This window comes from Triticum aestivum, chromosome 5D, assembly GCF_018294505.1.
Source record: "Triticum aestivum cultivar Chinese Spring chromosome 5D, IWGSC CS RefSeq v2.1, whole genome shotgun sequence".
NCBI lineage: Eukaryota > Viridiplantae > Streptophyta > Magnoliopsida > Poales > Poaceae > Triticum > Triticum aestivum.
In genome coordinates this window covers 261212537-261232421 of record NC_057808.1, presented here as the reverse complement: position 1 = coordinate 261232421, position 19885 = coordinate 261212537, and positions in this window count along the sequence as shown.

The following is a 19885-nucleotide window of genomic DNA, read 5'->3' as shown; positions in this document are numbered from 1 at the left end:
CGTCGCTCGACCACCGGTGTTCGGAGGCAAGTCCGCGAGCAGTGTCGACAACGCACTGGCCCGCGAGGTGAGTGCACGCAGCACCGGCAGCTAGCACGCCGCGCACTACCACGGTACGGCCTCGATGCCCTACGAGCTAGGCATCGCCGGTGGAGGAAGCGCGGGAGAGCGCGCGAGAGAGAAGAGAGAGCCAGAGGTAGGAGAAGAGGCCGACAGTGGGCCCTGGGTCCACCCGTCAGCCAAAGAGAGCACTGTGCTCTCGGGTGCGACCAGCGTATTTTAGTAATTTAGAATTTATTCTAAATTACTATATCTGCGTAGAAGTATCTCGTTTTCCGTAACCGTGGATTTTTCCACACTACGCCAGTGTACCACACTGTGGCTTTACACCACTTATTGCCCTCTCACTATAGCCGCTTTGTTTTTGTGCAGTTGAATGTTTTCTTTTGATAAAAACAGTTTTTGTTCAAAACAGCTTTTAACAAATCTCGAGGACGAGATTTTTCTTAAGGGGGGTAGTGTTGTGGCACCCAAATTTTTTGACCTTGTTTTGTTTATTAAAATGTTGCCAGGAAATAAAACTTTTCCATTTTGTCAAGATTTACCCTTTGTGATTTTTGGATTTTTGCCTCTAGTGGAAAAACCTTCAGAGAGTATTGTTGGACTTGAATACTCTCTATAATAAAACAATTCTTTATCAGTGGATTTAAATTTGCAAGATTTGTTTTCTCAGAGCTTTATTCTTTTAAAATGATTTCTTTTGAATTTGGAGCCTGTTTTGCACTACAACCATTTGACAAATGCATTTAAAATTTCCACCAAAATTTGGGGATGTCATGTGATGTTTCCACATCACTTTTATGCAAAAATACCTTTTGGCCATTGGAGATTTTGAGCTCTACACCAACTTTTCCAATCTGGTCCAGTAGGCACTTTTGCACTACAACCCATTTAAATATTTCTTTAAAAATTCTTCCAAGTGTTTGGAGATGTCAGTGGATGCATACAATTCAACTCTATGCAAAAACCCAGTGATGTTCTTTGAAAAATTTGAGTGAATCAACCTCTTTTTCATTCTGGCCCAGTTTGGTGATTTGAACTGCAACTCTATTTTATTTTGCTCTGGTGCCCATGACCCTTTTTCCTGCTTGTAGCCCTCCCTTCAAAACCCTTAAGTCCAGAAGAGTGGACTCATTGGAGGTTTTGAAGTGCATGCAATAAACCCTTTTTCTTTCTGTCCAAAACTGGAGTTTTGCAAAACTTGCACTAACAAGTTTCTGGTTTTGCCCATATGATCTTGCCTTCATCATCCACACCTAAAGAGACCCTGATCTGGAGATTTTGTCCACTCCAAGAATTGCCTAAGTGCACTTGGCATTCTGTCGAGCACTTGGTGTGCACAGTCTGTTTTGGCATGAGTTCTTTGTTTGCACTTTGATCTTGTTTCGATGACCCAGCAACCTTGTCCACTGTACTCCTGGCTGTCTCTATCCTAGTCCTGTTATTTGCCAGCCCCACCCTCGCGCTCTAGACCGCCCTGGCATTTCGTCGAGCATGTTCCGTGCGTGCTCTGGGCGCGCCCAGAGCGCACGTTTTGCACGCGCGCGCACTGAGCCGCCGCGCCGCACTGCCGCACTCGACGCGACCCGTCCCTGGCCCCTGCTCCACCGCTGAACCGCGCACTAGCTCGCTCCCTCTCCACGAAATCTCTGGCGCCCTGCAGCGCCGCTGGCAGAGCCCTTGGCGGCACACCGGCGCCGGCAGCGAACCTCTGATATGGATGGCGCCGCCCAAGCCACCCCAGCGCGCCAGCTGCCCCCGTGTACAGCCCGGTCTTATCCCGAAGCTCGTCGCCGCCACGTCGCCCTGCGGCTACAGCACAGCTGTCGCCGGCGATCTTTTCCTCAGCCGCCGCGGCCCAACCCTGAGCGCCTATTTAAGGGACCCCCGAACTCGTGCAAGACCTCAGGCGACCTCAGACTGTTCCCCTAGTCCTCCCCTAGCAGTGGATTGACCGGAGAAGACCGTCTTCACCAACTCCGGCCAGCTCGGCCGCCGCCAAGTTCCGGTGCGATACGTCGCAGCCAGTCACTCCCTCGCCCAACCAGCGCCACCAGTAGCTTCCCCTTGTCCTTGCGGAGCTGCACAACTACCCAACCTCGATCGGAGACCACCGGAGCCCAAAAACCACTTCACCACCGTAGCCCCCTCCGCCGCGGAGCTCGCCGCCGGCGATTCCTTCCACCTCCGACGACCCAGCTACCACCAAGGGGACCGCCTCGGTCTGGCCAGTCCATCCCTGCCCTTAGATGCCCTCGAGGAGCCGCCGTTCGTCGACGGCGATCGCCGGAGGCCGCCACCGTTCGGGCAGAGAGAGAGAGGAGGGAGGGAAGAACGGTCAAACCTGACCAGTGGGCCCTCTGGACCCACTGTCAGTGACCCGCGCGCCGTCCCCTCTGTTTAAGTGAAAGCGTATACCCACGGAGTACGTCTCCCCTACCCCGAAAGCGTATTCCCCTCGAAGCGTTTTCCTTTTCTGGTTTTATTAAAGACAGAAGTTTGACTGATCTTTGACTGGCTATAACTTTTAAAATAAAACTCCAAATGAGTTGATTCTTTTTCCTACCTCTCTCAAATTCCACCTAGTTTATTTTAAGATTTATTTCAAAAATATTTGGGACAACTTTTTGTACTGTGTTTGAAATATTTGTTATTTGGATATTTTGCAAAATAGGATTTTGGAGAAAAGGGAAAGCTTCCAAAAAGTGCATCCCTTGCATACTCTTGAAGGCAAGCATTTCTGAACTCTGGCATAATATTTTGTGTGGTGTTTTGATATGGTTACAGCACCATGTGACTTGGAGCATACATCTTTTTTTTATGTGATGATAAAAATCATTCGCGTAAGTGCATAATGGAGATATTTTTGCTATTAGTAATGGATATGCTGGTGATGATGTTCACCCTCGTGAGCTTCTCATGTATACCGGGAGGAAGCCGGGAAAGTCGTGGTCTTGGGTAGACACGAGCTTGTCCCTAGTTCCTCGTTGAGACGAGTATGTCCGGTATGGCACGGTGAGGCTTGATGAGTGGTGAGTTCTGCTGTTAATGGTAATATTGTTGGAGAATGCTTGGACCACCTGAGTCGGTCGTAGATCGAGTCTTGATCAGTAGCTTCCCTATTTGTTGGTACCACCACTTGTCCCTGTCGCAGACGGGGTATGGTTCAGTAAGTTGTCAACCCCTTACCAAAGCACACACCGTACAGAGAGGCCATAGTGGAAGATACCGGAGTCCTTCGGTAGGCATGCCACTTGGTCCGGGGGCATGGGTGTTTCCGGTTGGGACCGAGAGGGGGCCACCCCTTAGAGCGCGCGAATATAAATTTGATCCCATGCTACGTCGAGGTTGTAGCCTCCCCACTTAGAGTTTTGCTTGGCAGGTGTCGTGGGTGATTCCAGACACCGGTGAGTTAAGCTGGTGTGTGCAGGTCGGGCGTGTTTTCAATTAAAAGGCCGTACGCGGAATTAGTCCCGATGGGCTAAATAAATCCGTTACTCGTGGGTGAAGAGTACACCCTCTGCAGAGGTCATATCTTTTGGATAGCCATGTTCATGAGTAAGGACCACAGTCTAAACTGGATCATAGTAACGGTATTCGGATGGAAAACGAATCAGCTAGAACTCAGTGACGGTCTTCGGATGGAGAAACGGCTAGACTAGAAATTGTGTTTATGACCTGTGACATCTGAGGATCATGTTTTAATTTTGTTATTATCATGGACTAACCATTTACATTATGTATTTTATTGAGTATCCCTGGGATGGTTCTACCTCCTGGATACTCGCTGTGATTATTCTTTTATAAGCCCTTTATGTGGTGTCGCTCAGACGCCCGACTGCGGCATTGCTACTCTTGCATTTTCCTCTCGAGGAGTAATTCAGACACTCGCTTGGCCCTCAGTATTTTACCTTGGGATTTCGGGAGGACTACCGCCCGACTTCTCTTTTGTTTCCCATTGCATCATTATCTCTATGTCTGATTGCACTTGTTAATCTGCTCTCATGCATCGTGTTTACATTTGTTATATCTTATGTTCGAACTATCTTGCAAGTACTTTCATAGTACTCACCCACGTACTGCATGTTCATATTATCTCTGCATGCGAGCAACGCAGACTTTCGTGGCTGACGTTGTGATCATATTTATTTCTGAGCAGGATTGTCCCTTACTATTTTATACCCGTGTTCTTAATGTTTGCGAGTACATTCAAACGTACTCACTGGCTTGTCCCTGGCTATTGTCTTGGCCAGATTTCTTGCTTGGAGATAAGCATCGCGATGACGGCCCCGGTACTTGCGCAGCGACGATAGCAGCCTTGCGAAGATAGGAGTTATCCTGGTCAGCTGTTCTTGTGGGAAATGGAGTCCCATAGACGCAGATGTATCCAACCGCTTCCGCCCTCAACCATTAGAAACCGAAGGTTGTACTCCTAGGCCACAATGGTCTTATACTACATATTTTTGTACCTTGCTTGGAATTCTTGTATCAAGTTGGTGCCTCATCAGCTAACAGAAATCCTGGGGCTGGTGAGCACAAAGGCCGTTTTTCTGGGAAATTATTATGCCAAAAATTCCGGTCGTGACAGACTTGGTATTAGAGCCAGGCTGACCATTGGCTAATCCTATCTTAGCCAGGCCAATAAACCTAGGTTAACCACACCACCAGACCTTAGCCAAAAACCCGGTCAAGCGTCCCGCGTAAGATAGCCCCATAGTGACCCGACGCCTTTCGGCAGACGGTGCCCAACCTATCAGCCTAGCCCGTCGATCACGCGCCAGTGACCGACACCCAACCCGTCTCTATCGCAAGCGTGCGGAGGAAGACTCCGTCCCCTTTCCCTATAAAAAGGGCACGCTAGCCTCAACACAGCACAGCACAGCCTCTTTCCCCCAAAACCAAGCCACGATGCCTGGTCCCATCGTTCACAATGAGACCACAACGACCAACCTGGGAGGTTTTGTGACCATGCTCGCAAACCTCACCCGCCGTGCCCATGCGTTAGAAGAGCCTCCTGAGTATGTTGTGTACCAGGGACCCATGTACGGTGAGAGCCGTCAGTACTGGGCCACTGTGCACATCTACGGTAGGGGTCTGTCGCCAGAACGCCCCTACAGGTTCACTGGAAGGACAACTTCCTTTGAGCCACAAGCCATCCAACTGGCAGCCCGAGAAGCTATAGTTCAACTCTGGCACTTGTCGCCCAGAGTTAACTGTCGCTCGTTCTACTACTACCCCAGTCGTGACAGGTATGGTAGGCCGCCCAGGTTGCCAACGGAGACAACGAGACAGATCCTGCACTATTGCATCTGGTGTGCTATGTAAGCGCACTAGAGCAACTGTTCGATCAGGTCACCCTCGATCTGATCGCAGCTCGTGGAGAACTGGTTCGCCGAGCCCCGGCGAGAAGAGACGCGGAGCCCGACACCGACAACCCAATCGTGCTGTTCGGACACCCGATCGATCCCTTGAGGTCTGCGCCAGCCATCAACCAGAGTGCTTTGGTGACCCCAGAAGCGCTTCGTCGCCTTTTGGGAACCCATTCCAACGGGATTGTGGCCAACAACCCCCGCGATGGTCATCACCACTACCCCGACCCTGCAACCCCTCATCCTCAACCAGCAAATCCCGATGGCGAAACCCGTGAAGAAACCTCGGCATCCGCCAGGCCAGCCCACCTAGACATTAACGAAGTAGACTAAGTCGCTCGAGTTGTATCGAGCCTTAGTTTTCCTACGCTTTGTATCGGTGTGGCCTTGTGTCGCTTTTATTAAATGCTGTCTGCTTGAGCGCCCCTGTTTTGGAGTGGTAGCTATGCATGTGTACGTTAGCGTACAGTTGCATTTTCTTTAAATTTCGGGCGCAGCTACCAAGACCAACCCCGACGGCACCCACAGTAATGCGTCACATTTATGTGATATGTATACCTGTGGCTTTGACCCAAGTACAGGATCGGCAACCAGTTACCCCTCACCCCGGTGGATAACCCAGCCCCGATGCTATATAAAGGCCACTTCGTGACCTTGCCAAGTACTTCTCACCTTGTGCACTACTCTCACAACCTTTCCTTTGCCATGCCAACCCCCAGTATTTATGTGAGAACCCCAGACGCAACCCCGGGTAGTTTTGTTAAATTATTGTGGGATTTTACCTGCAGTACTATGAGTGCCACCCGTCCACCCCAGTACGAGTTGCTCAAATCGAGGATCACCCCATCCACCTCGAAATATTGGGCAGTAGTGCACATCCCTCCCGCCTACCCAAACCAAGACCCAACGGAAGTCTCCTTCGTGGGGAAATCCATGCCGACTCCAGCATATGGCCATAGAAGCTGCTGCATACGAGGCGCTCACTCGTCTTCGATTCGCGGTACCCTATGCCAGCGAGCGAGGATACTATTATTTTCCGAGTCGTGCAGCACCCAGAGAAGTTGCATCTTTTCCCGGCAGACGAATTGAGAGAGATTCAGTACTGGCCAACCTTGCCCAGTACGTTATCACCCAGGAGCGTTTGACTCAGCGGGTAATGGGTTATCTCCAGAGCCTCGCTGATTTAAATCCTCGGATCGCTATTGGCAGACCACTGAGGCCTGACCAGGAGAGGCGCATTCACCGACTAGTCAACCCGCTTCCCCCGATAGAAGAGGAGTGTGCCCCAGTGCCAGAGGCGTTTTCTCAGGACCCTGTCTTTTTGCCGTTTTCCTTGTAAACGTCTCTGCTGTATTTATCATCCCAGTATTGATTTACGTAGTGTAATTTTGTGCGACGGATCCGGTTTTCTTTAGTTCCTGTTATGTGAGCAGTGTTACTGCTGTTAGCTTTGTTTTAATTATTTTTTTCTCTCGCAACATGTTTTTGAGGAGATCTCTTTCCCCGAATCACTGCTGCGTATATATTTTCACGGCATAGATTTTTATTCGCGCAGCATCGTAACAACAGACTCACGGCAACGACCACTCGACCTCGAGCACTATTACAAATCCTTGAGCACATTTTTGCGCCTAGCTAACCACACTCGAGGACACCACAGTCTCAGTGAGAGAGATTTGTGAGTGATCGTTCAGGCACGAGTTGCCCCAGCACACCGACAGCAGTTAGCCCTCGATGTAGCGCCTAATCCACGTGATCGCCGCCGCCGCGGAGAGCTAACACTCGAGCGGCAGCATCACGACGATCATCCAGGATCATCGCGCACAAGAGCACGGAGAACCCCAGCAGCACCGCCAAACCTCCACACACCAGGACCACATACCAGTCCGGCATTGCCTCCGCCATTAGAGCCTTGGCTCGAGCTCCTGCTAGCAGCAATGGAGAAGAAGGAAGGAGAAGTAGAAGCGAGGCCAGGTGTGAGGAAGAAGAGAGGAGCACCGCGATCGTTTTATAGCCCGAGATCGGTGTACGGTGGGCGAGGTCCACCAGCGCCACTCGTCGCTCGACCACCGGTGTTCGGAGGCAAGTCCGCGAGCAGTGCCGACAACGCACTGGCCCGTGAGGTGAGTGCACGCAGCACCGGCAGCTAGCACGCCGCGCACTACCACGGTACAGCCTCGATGCCCTACGAGCTAGGCATCACCGGTGGAGGAAGCGCGGGAGAGTGCGCGAGAGAGAAGAGAGAGCCAGAGGTAGGAGAAGAGGCCAACAGTGGGCCCTGGGTCCACCTGTCAGCCAAAGCGAGCACTGTTCTCTCGGGTGCGACCAGCGTATTTTAGTAATTTAGAATTTATTCTAAATTACTATATCTGCGTAGAAATATCTCGTTTTCCCTAACCGTGGATTTTTCCACACTACGCCAGTGTACCACACTGTGGCTTTACACCACTTATTGCCCTCTCACTATAGCCGCTTTGTTTTTGTGCAGTTGAATGTTTTCTTTTGATAAAAACAATTTTTGTTCAAAACAGCTTTTAACAAATCTCGAGGACGAGATTTTTCTTAAGGGGGGTAGTGTTGTGGCACCCAAAATTTTTGACCTTGTTTTGTTTATTAAAATGTAGCTAGGAAATAAAACTTTTCCATTTTGTCAAGATTTACTCTTTGTGATTTTTGGATTTTTGCCTTTAGTGGAAAAACCTTCCGAGAGTATTGTTGGACTTGAATACTCTCTATAATAAAACAATTATTTATTAGTGGATTTAAATTTGCAAGATTTGTTTTCTCAGAGCTTTATTCTTTTAAAATGATTTCTTTTGAATTTGGAGCCTGTTTTGCACTACAACCATTTGACAAATGCATTTAAAATTTCCACCAAAATTTGGGGATGTCATGTGATGTTTCCACATCACTTTTATGCAAAAATACCTTTTGGCCATTGGAGATTTTGAGCTCTACACCAACTTTTCCAATCTGGTCCAGTAGGCACTTTTGCACTACAACCCATTTAAATATTTCTTTAAAAATTCTTCCAAGTGTTTGGAGATGTCAGTGGATGCATACAATTCAACTCTATGCAAAAACCCAGTGATGTTCTTTGAAAAATTTGAGTGAATCAACCTCTTTTTCATTCTGGCCCAGTTTGGTGATTTGAACTGCAACTCTATTTTATTTTGCTCTGGTGCCCATGACCCTTTTTCCTGCTTGTAGCCCTCCCTTCAAAACCCTTAAGTCCAGAAGAGTGGACTCATTGGAGGTTTTGAAGTGCATGCAATAAACCCTTTTTCTTTCTGTCCAAAACTGGAGTTTTGCAAAACTTACACTAACAAGTTTCTGGTTTTTCCCATATGATCTTGCCTTCATCATCCACACCTAAAGAGACCCTGATCTGGAGATTTTGGCCACTCCAAGAATTGCCTAAGTGCACTTGGCATTCTGTCGAGCACTTGGTGTGCACAGTCTGTTTTGGCATGAGTTCTTTGTTTGCACTGTGATCTTGTTTCGATGACCCAGCAACCTTGTCCACTGTAATCCTGGCTGTCTCTATCCTAGTCCTGTTATTTGCCAGCCCCACCCTCGCGCTCTAGACCGCCCTGGCATTTCGTCGAGCATGTTCCGTGCTTGCTCTGGGCGCGCCCAGAGCGCACGTTTTGCACGCGCGCGCACTGAGCCACCGCGCCGCACTGCCGCACTCGACGCGACCCGTCCCTGGCCCCTGCTCCACCGTTGAACCGCGCACTAGCTCGCTCCCTCTCCACGCCATCTCTGGCGCCCTGCAGCGCCGCTGGCAGAGCCCTTGGCGGCACGCCGGCGTCGGCAGCGAACCTCTGACATGGACGGCGCCGCCCAAGCCACCCTAGCGCGCCAGCTGCCCCCGTGTACAACCCGGTCTTATCCCGAAGCTTGTCGGCACGCGCTCGTCGCCGCCACGTCGCCGCCACGTCGCCCTGCGGCTACAGCACAGCTGTCGCCAGCGATCTTATCCTCAGCCGCCACAGCCCAACCCCGAGCGCCTATTTAAGGGACCCCCGAACTCGTGCAAGACCTCAGGCGACCTCAGACTGTTCCCCTAGTCCTCCCCTAGCAGTGGATTGACCGGAGAAGACCGTCTTCACCAACTCCGGCCAGCTCGGCCGCCGCCAAGTTCCGGTGCGATACGTCGCAGCCAGTCACTCCCTCGCCCAACCAGCGCCACCAGTAACTTCCCCTTGTCCTTGCGGAGCTGCCCAACTACCCAACCTCGATCGGAGACCACCGGAGCCCAAAAACCACTTCACCACCGTAGCCCCCTCCGCCGCGGAGCTCGCCGCCGGCGATTCCTTCCACCTCCGACGACCCAGCTACCACCAAGGGGACCGCCTCGGTCTGTCCAGTCCATCCCTGCCCTCAGATGCCCTCGAGGAGCCGCCGTTCGTCGACGGCGATCGCCGGAGGCCGCCACCGTTCGGGCAGAGAGAGAGAGAGGAGGGAGGGAAGAACGGTCAAACCTGACCAGTGGGCCCTCTGGACCCACTGTCAGTGACCCGCGCGCCGTCCCCTCTGTTTAAGTGAAAGCGTATACCCATGGAGTATGTCTCCCCTACCCCGAAAGCGTATTCCCCTCGAAGAGTTTTCCTTTTCTGGTTTTATTAAAGACAGAAGTTTGACTGATCTTTGACTGGCTATAACTTTTAAAATAAAACTCCAAATGAGTTGATTCTTTTTCCTACCTCTCTCAAATTCCACCTAGTTTATTTTAAGATTTATTTCAAAAATATTTGAGACAACTTTTTGTACTGTGTTTGAAATATTTGTTATTTGGATATTTTGCAAAATAGGATTTTGGAGAAAAGGGAAAGCTTCCAAAAAGTGCATCCCTTGCATACTCTTGAAGGCAAGCATTTCTGAACTCTAGCATAATATTTTGTGTGGTGTTTTGATATGGTTACAGCACCATGTGACTTGGAGCATACATCTTTTTTTATGTGACGATAAAAATCATTCGCGTAAGTGCATAATGGAGACATTTTTGCTATTAGTAATGGATATGCTGGTGATGATGTTCACCCTCGTGAGCTTCTCATGTATACCGGGAGGAAGCCGGGAAAGTCGTGGTCTTGGGTAGACACGAGCTTGTCCCTAGTTCCTCGTTGAGACGAGTATGTCCGGTATGGCACGGTGAGGCTTGATGAGTGGTGAGTTCTGCTGTTAATGGTAATATTGTTGGAGAATGCTTGGACCACCTGAGTCGGTCGTAGATCGAGTCTTGATCAGTAGCTTCCCTATTTGTTGGTACCACCACTTGTCCCTGTCGCAGACAGGGTATGGTTCAGTAAGTTGTCAACCCCTTACCAAAGCACACACCGTACAGAGAGGCCATAGTGGAAGATACCGGAGGCCTCCGGTAGGCATGCCACTTGGTCCGGGGGCATGGGTGTTTCCGGTTGGGACCGAGAGGGGGGCACCCCTTAGAGCGCGCGAATATAAACTTGATCCCATGCTACGTCGAGGTTGTAGCCTCCCCACTTAGAGTTTTGCTTGGCAGGTGTCGTGGGTGATTCCAGACACCGGTGAGTTAAGCTGGTGTGTGCAGGTCGGGCGTGTTTTCAATTAAAAGGCCGTAGGCGGAATTAGTCCCGATGGGCTAAATAAATCCGTTACTCGTGGGTGAAGAGTACACCCTCTGCAGAGGTCATATCTTTTGGATAGCCATGTTCATGAGTAAGGACCACAGTCTAAACTGGATCATAGTAACGGTATTCGGTTGGAAAACGAATCAGCTAGAACTCAGTGACGGTCTTCGGATGGAGAAACGGCTAGACTAGAAATTGTGTTTGTGACCTGTGACATCTGAGGATCATGTTTAAATTTTGTTATTATCATGGACTAATCATTTACATTATGTATTTTATTGAGTATCCCTTGGATGGTTCTACCTCCTGGATACTCACTGTGATTATTCTTTTATAAGCTATTTATGTGGTGTCGCTCAGACGCCTGACTGCGGCATGGCTACTCTTGCATTTTCCTCTCGAGGAGTCATTCAGACACTCGCTTGGCCCTCAGTATTTTACCTTGGGATTTCGGGAGGACTACCGCCCGACTTCTCTTTTGTTTCCCCTTGCATCATTATCTCTATGTCTGATTGCACTTGTTAATCTGCTCTCATGCATCGTGTTTACATTTGTTATATCTTATGTTCGAACTATCTTGGGAGTACTTTCATAGTACTCACCCACGTACTGCATGTTCATATTATCTCTACATGCGAGCAACGCAGACTTTCGTGGCTGACGTTGTGATCATATTTATTCCTGAGCAGGATTGTCCCTTACTATTTTATACCCGTGTTCTTAATGTTTGCGAGTACATTCAAACGTACTCACTGGCTTGTCCCTGGCTATTGTCTTGGCCAGATTTCTTGCTTGGAGATAAGCATCGCGATGACGGCCCCGGTACTTGCGCAGCGACGATAGCAGCCTTGCGAAGATAGGAGTTATCCTGGTCAGCTGTTCTTGTGGGAAATGGAGTCCCATAGACGCAGATGTATCCAACCGCTTCCGCCCTCAACCATTAGAAACCAAAGGTTGTACTCCTAGGCCACAATGGTCTTGTACTACATATTTTTGTACCTTGCTTGGAATTCTTGTATCAAGTTGGTGCCTCATCAGCTAACAGAAATCCTGGGGCTGGTGAGCACAAAGGCCGTTTTTCTGGGAAATTATTATCCCAAAAATTCCGGTCGTGACAATCTCTTAGCCTTATCTTCAATAACTAGTTATTCCTAAAAACATGGTGAAACATATTGTGCTAAGAGATCATCTCTTGTCTTCTCGACAAGCCCGCTTATGTGGAGGAGAGAGAGGCATTGACGAAGTCAAGGAGTGGGATCTGCAGGAGCCCGTCTCTACACGTGCTCCTAGGTATAAAAAAACTAATTCTAAAAAAAGAGGCATAAAAAACAATTGTGTCTAAAAAAAGAAAGGTAAAAAACATTTGAGAGGAAATAGATTGAGAGAAAATGAGAAAAAGTTGTAACCTTATAGTCAACACTATGGTAGTATTACATGAGGAAGGAGGGAGTGGTGCACATGCCAAGTTCACTGGGCTGCCGTGTTTCACACTCCTATGTCGTAACAGTGGAGACAATAGGTTTCATCAAAAATAAACAATGAATACTCGTTGCTCGTCCACTATATCGGAAAGGATACTAACATTCGCCGACATGTGGGACGTCGACCATCCTGGTCCACCTGCCATGCACAAAATTATCCTGGTCCACCTGCCATGCACAAAGTTAGTCGGACGAAGGAACCATCATGACTTCGTTGAATTCCGCTTCTTCATGAAAACTTACTCTACCCGCAGTACTGCTACCACACGCGAAGACTGGACGGCACTGTACCACGTCATATCACTAAAACCCACTAGGCCAAACTAGCCCGCCTAGGATTTGTACTCCCTCCGTTTCAAAGTTAGTAGTACAAAGTTGACTCATCTATTTTGGAACGGAGGGACATCTCTATACTGCTATGATTTTGTGTTGTACGTCTCTATACTTTTGCTACGATTTTCCTACCCTATGAACCAAATGAGGCCTGAATGTATCCGTGTCGACTATTATCTGATCGATCGCTAAGCCTAAAATTTTAGGAGCTTGGGCTATTGGCCGATCGACGACGGATCAGTATAAGCGTAGCACGAGCTCATCAGCCCCAACATTTCTCTTCGGTGAGTGTTCTGCAAGTACTATAGCTTGCACAGTAGCTAGCCTACTAACACCAAGAATCATCAAATAAGCCCTGCTGATATGATAAACAGTTCAAACTTACACCTAAGCATGCCATATATTACATCAAAAGCTGGTGAGGATACATCTGTTTCCATAACTCGGAGAGGGTTCACATGATTCACTATCAAACAAAAGTAGCAAGTACTGCCCACACAAGACAGTGCACTAGCCCTAAGATGGTTTGATAACACGCATCGTTCCGGTAATTAAACACAGGGCAATGCAAAATACCCTGAAGGATTAGCGCGACCAACTATTTCTTGTCATCGATCTCTCGGGCAATGACCATAGCACGGACAGCGGCATGGGAATCAATCTCTGGGGCAATGTCCACAGGACTGGCCGCGACATCGGAATCGATCTCTGGGGCGATGTCCACAAGATAGACAACGGCATCGGAATCGATCTCCGGGGCGATGCCAACAGGACGGACCGCGACATCGAAAACGATCTCTGGGGCGTTGTCCACAGGACGGGCCGCGACATCGGAATCATCAAGGACGTCCACCGGCACCTGCACAACCCTAACATATTAGCAAGCACATTGCAAATAATCAAAAACCACAACTTTCGGTAATAAGCCATTATTTTTTACCTTGTGCAGCTCACCGGGGGATCCCATCCCTCCGGGGGCCATCTCCTCGTCCTCGATGGCGGCCATCACCTTGCCGGGGGAATACTGCTTCTCAACAGTGACTATCTCCTCAAACTCGGCCTTGAGCCTCACATAGGTGGCCATCAGAGTTTTTGGGGTAGGCACGGTGGGGCCCTTGCTGTTCTTCCAACTTTCTTTGAGGAGTTCGTCCGCCAACGCCGTCAACTCTTTGGCCAGTGCTTGTTTCTTGTAGTTCTTCATCTCCATGGGTTGGCCCGCCAACATGGTCAACTCGTTGGTCGGTGCTCCCTTCCTTGAGATCGCTGTCTCCAGTGGATTGTCCGCCGACAACTCTTTGCCTAGTGCTCCAGGATCCATCAATTAACTGGCAAACAAAAAGCAATCGAAAGGAAACCACAATCGCAATGAAAATGGGAAAAGAATAGGCTGTGAGAATCGGTCGGTGCTTCGCAAAAAGAAGATTCTTGGAATGAAAATATAGCAGCATGATTCGCCCACCTTTCCTTCATCGGTGCAGAAGAAAAATGGCAGAAGTGAGTAGCCTGGAGTGAGGTTTCTTCAAGAAAGGGGAGAAAGGGCTTCAACGAGCGTTCCAGTGAAATGATGGTTGCTTCGTCCAGTCCAACTTCGAGGCCACTTTACCAATGCTGGTAAAGGTGTGGGTTTTGTGATATGACGGGTCATGACGGCCATAGCGGGGTGACCGGTGAGTTTTGACTGTAGCACCTTGCTATGATTTGGTGGATGGCACGCGGGCCCGGATGCTTTGATGTCCCGCATGTAGATAGAGCGACTAGTCATATAGGAGTGCTCAATATTGTGCACCGCGACCAAGGCGGAGAGGAAAACGAGAGAACTACGTAATTAATGCATGAGTTTAATTAGGGTAGTTTTGTAAAGTACGAGATACATTCCTCCAATCGCAAAATGCCTTGGTTGATGAGATTTGAGATTTGAACCCTATAAACCGGAAGGGAGATTTGAGATTTGAGATTTGAGATTTGAGATACTGCACGCGGTGTAGTCTAGTCACTTGTTGGAATCTCTAGAAAGACTTATACCGCATGATTCTTTGCTCCGTCTTACTACTACGTACTACTTCGCCGACATGTGGGACAGCCAGCAGCATCCGGGTCGACGTAATACGTGTCATGCACCAGATTAGAGTGCGGAACGGAAGGGGGGCATCACTCCGGTCGTACCACCTGGCCCTGTTTGGATACTCTAACTCAGTTAAAGGTTAGAGTTAGATTCTAATCCTGAACTAACCCTGAAGTAACTCTAGCGAAAGAGGTGTTTGGATGACAGGGTTAGATGGAGCGCGGATACAGCGAGGTGCCTTCATGGGCGGTGCGAGAGGGAGGGAGGGAGGGAGAGGACGAGAAGCTTCGAGTAAGTGGGGAGGGATCTGCTGCGGGGAGAGCGAGAGAAAAATGTGTTTTTTAGTGTCCCGAGAAGAACTAGACCAAATAAGCACCTCTTGGGTGGGCTAGATTTTTTTGGGTTAGTTGAGTTCAAACTAACCCAAACTAACTCTAACACATGGATCCACATAGTAACCCAAACTAACCCTCCTGTTTGGATATTTTTGGGTTAGTTGAGTTCAAACTAACCCAAACTAACTCTAACACATGGATCCAAACAGTAACGCGCCGTCAAATCGCACAGCCTGACCTTTCCAGCAGTAAGTAAGTTGAATCCGCTAATCCCTCACCCTCCTCGCCTCTCTGTCAAACTGCCGCGCGTACTGCCCGGGAAAAGCCCCGCCCTCAACTTTTAACTACGCGAAAATAGTTCGAGCTTGTTCGTTCTATATAAATACTAGTACTGTATGTTTATTCACCCGTGGGGTTGTTCAATGAATGGAGGGCCGGGGAGCACAAGTGAACAATACTACTAGTAGTAGTAGTAAGTAGGAGTCGTACACGTAGTCACCTTAAATAGAGAGTTTCTTTTCTTTAATGCCACGTACACAAATTGAAACGCTTGTTGTGGAGAGAAAAAGATAATCACTCCACTATATATGTACGCAGGGGCCTGAGCGCTTGCTTTACTAGGGTTGCTCTCTTCATTCTCTCATCCTCTCCAGATATAAACAAGACAGCGGCAGCGACATTTTCTCTCTGCTCACTGCTGGTCACAGATCCGGCTGGATCCCTTCGGCTGGTGTGTGTAGAGGACTAGGTGCATCGTTCACGCGGTCATCACCGGTGAGGGAGGAAACCCACAGCTGCCGGAGGGGCCCGATCCTCTGCCTGTGCCGTTCTCTCCGACACAGCGCCGGCTCGGGAGGTCCTCCGACCCTTCTTCCTCCCTACCGTATTGTCCGCAGATCTGACCTACCGCTGCCGACATCCCAACGACCCTCAGGTATAAGTTCTTCGAAAGCGGCCTTGCTCTACTGCCCCAGCTCCCCACGTGTTTGCATGTGCATCTTTTTCTACTCCCATCAGCTCTTCCAAAGCCACCTAAATTTTTAGTATTATTAGAGGTAAAGCTACTTCATGCATTCGAATCTAGGGCTTTGTTCAAACAACGAAGAAAGGGGGAAAGTTGTAGCATGAATCTAGGACTTGATTCAAAGAGGAAATAATATGGTGAACGTAGTAGAGATCGGATACCCGTTGAAAAGGGAAATAATGGGAAAACACAGTACAAACTGGATAAGGAACAGATCTATTATTGGTTGAAAAAAGGATAGAAAGTGGCAGCTAGTGGACAAGTCAACAGAGTATGTCCAGGATTAGATTTGTTGCCCTCACATAGTAAAAGGTCTCCAGGATTAGAATTGCTGCCCTCACATAGTAAAAGGTCTCAGGATTAGGTTTGCTGCCCTCACATAGTAAAAGGTCTCCAAGATTAGATTTGATGCCCTCACATAGTAAAAGGTCTCCAGGATTAGATTTTCTGCCCTCACATAGTACAAGGTCTCTAGGATTAGGTTTGCTGCCCTCACATAGTAAAAGGTCTCCAAGATTAGATTTGCTGCCCTCACATAGCATGAACAAACTCGGCATCACCACTTTATGCCTCCTTGTAGGTACATTGTGCTGATGCGTCCACTGTCACATGTCCTTATACCAACCTTTTGCTGTTGTTAATGTAAGGGCGCATGTAAAATGAAGCGATCACACTATTACCTTAGGGACATGTCTAACCAGTGTTATTGTTAATCTAATGCCTCCAGTGATAAGATGCAATTAAACTGTGTTACAAATGGCACTCCTGCTGTTTCCCCCAGTATGATAAGTAAGTTGCTCCTTTACGGTGCTGAGTGTCCTGGTGTCCCCACGGTCCCATGCCCTTAAACCAACTCTTTAGCTGCTGTTGATTTACTGTATCTGGTAAACAAGCAATGCCACCATTAAAGTAATCCCATATTTGAGGAATCTCATTGTTGATCGTAATGCTTCTGGTAACATGAAGCATTGCTGACGTTTTAAAATTTCTACTGTCCTTGCGTGATTGCCATGAACATAATTAAGATGCTTCTTTTCATTTCATATATGTTTCGTATATTCTTATTGACCAGCAACTGTTTACTTTCTATCTTTTTGTGCAGATAGGGATATCCATTTCACCTTGTTGCTATTGTGACCTTTTGGTGAATTGCACAAAACACTTTTTTTTGGAATGAGTGTCTTGTGCAGTTCAACTAAAATGTCACGTGGGCAACATCTCTCAACTTTGGTGGAACTGCACAAAATGGTGATTGGAGTCTCCAAAATCTCGGTCAAGTTCTGCTGGTAATCTCGTGCAACATTTGATTAGCCTTTGCAAGATGAGCCGTCACTGTCACCACAATGGCACTTTATTTTAGTGGAACTGCACAAAAGGATAAGAAAATTATAGTTGCACCTTACATGAGCCGGACAGCCAACCTTAATGTTCCTCAATTTTAGTGCAACTACTAAAGAAGAACCTACCAGCTCACGAGAGAAAGTACTTCTTGCTAGCTGAATGATGCAATCTTTGCTTCATTTCAGGTGAACTGTAGAAAAAGGCGCATGAATTGAATCATGGAACTCCAGGCAGGCCTCATCCGAGTGGAGCTGCAGGTTGAGTTCAAGGAGGCCACTATTAAAGTGAAATCATGCTCTTCTTGTTTGTGTTGTGCAAACAGGAATACTCAACTACAGATGTTGTGACGGTCAAGAGCATTCGCCAAGTTCTTCGATTGTATGACATGGCTAGCCAAGATGGATTTAATCCCGATATTCACTTTATCAAAAGGCTCTAATGGGTTGGTTCTGAATCTTGCAAGCTGGGAATCAATGAGATGTGTAGGCATCTTTGTTGTACTTATTATTTGAATCTTATTTGTTGGTTCTGAATCTTGCAAGCTGGGAATCAATGAGATGTGTAGGCATCTTTGTTGTACTTATTATTTGGAACTTATTTGTTGGTTCTGAATCTTGGAAGCTGGGAATCAATGAGATGTGTAGGCATCTTTGTTGTACTTATTATTTGGATCTTATTTGTTGGTTCTGAATCTTGCAAGCTGGGAAACACGGCATGATGATGCAGAGGACAACAAGCATAACAAACAGTTCAAACTTGGTAGTATTATCTTTGTGCAAGTGCAACAAATGTGCTGATCGTGTGTGTCCTGAGAATAATAATTCTAATTGTTGTGCATGTTGATCCTGTGGCACTGATAGAACGAGCCAATGCATTGCTTGTTTAAGTATAAATTTCTATTAAAGCTAATTAAATTTAAGTGACCACTAACTCCTGTTATTACAGTACCAATACAGACCCGCTCGTGAACCGACGTGTGGCCGGAGTAGGTTTCTTAATGGAGGCGTTTGAATGCGCCGAGGGTGCATCTTCTACCGGGCGTGCAGCGGACGAGGGAGGGGTAGTAACTGTTGTCGCCTGTACACACTCAGTTTACTATTGAATCCAGTTCCCCAAGAGCTGAAAAACGAACTGCTGCCGCCGCCTACACACTCGTTCACTTGAAGAGACTCCAATGGCGATCCGAGGGATGAGCCTGCTGGATATGGACTTCAGCAAGGAGTTTCCCTTTGAGTTCGCCGTTCAGTCCTATGGCTGCACCAAGTTGAATGTGATGTACACCAATGACCCGGACTCGGTGAAGCTCTGCCTCGCCGAGTTCAAGCAGTACCTATAGGACGAGAAAGCACAAGGTTGCAGGACTAGACCTTGTGCCCATACATTCGTCTCCTGACTGGGACCAACGGATCGCCGTCGCCCAGGTATGTGTGCGGGACGAGGTTCTCATCTACCACTTCTGTAGGGCCATCAGAGGTTCTGGAGCATTCGCCCGTTTCATCGGCAGCGCCGACTGCACCTTCGCTACGGTGGAGAGAAGGAAGAACATGACGATTCAGCCATCTGGTGCAACAGGCTTGTTGACATCCAGAAGCAATACAAGATCATCAGCAACGGGCAGGAGAAGGACTCCGTGGTTGACCTCACCGAGACTATCATCGACCCCTGATATGCCAACACGAAAGAAGACAACGATACCAAGGACCTGAACACGTGGGAGGTACCTCTGAATCTAGCCTACATAACCTACGCGGCCAAGGACGCATACGCATCCTACGACATGTACATGCAGATCTTGGACATGAGGGCGTGTCTGCTTCCCGTAACCGACAAGTACACGGACAGCCGCAGCGTCATGATCAAGCGTTCCAGGAAGGTCTAGATGTTGTACTTTATCTGTTTATAAGCACCTTTATCATCTGAGTGTTTCATGCATTAGCATATGTGTTGTAATTATCTGTTTTGTCCGAAATATTTCTTTTAAGAACCCATTAACCTGTTTGCTTTTTAGTGGCTATTTGGTTATGTATGTAACTAGTTCACTTGTCCGTTAAAAAAACTAGTTCACTCGGCTGCCGTGCTTTGAATCTCCTTCCTCCCAACATATTCCCCTCCTCAGGTGGACCCAGCAGGTCTCCTACACAGACATATGGGACCAACCACCTATCCATTTGTATTTCTTTATTTTGTTCAATCTTTCGTCCTCTTCCTATACAGCGGCTGGCCATCATAGCCTATGGTGTTGGCCAGGCCATCCCTCTACTACCACAC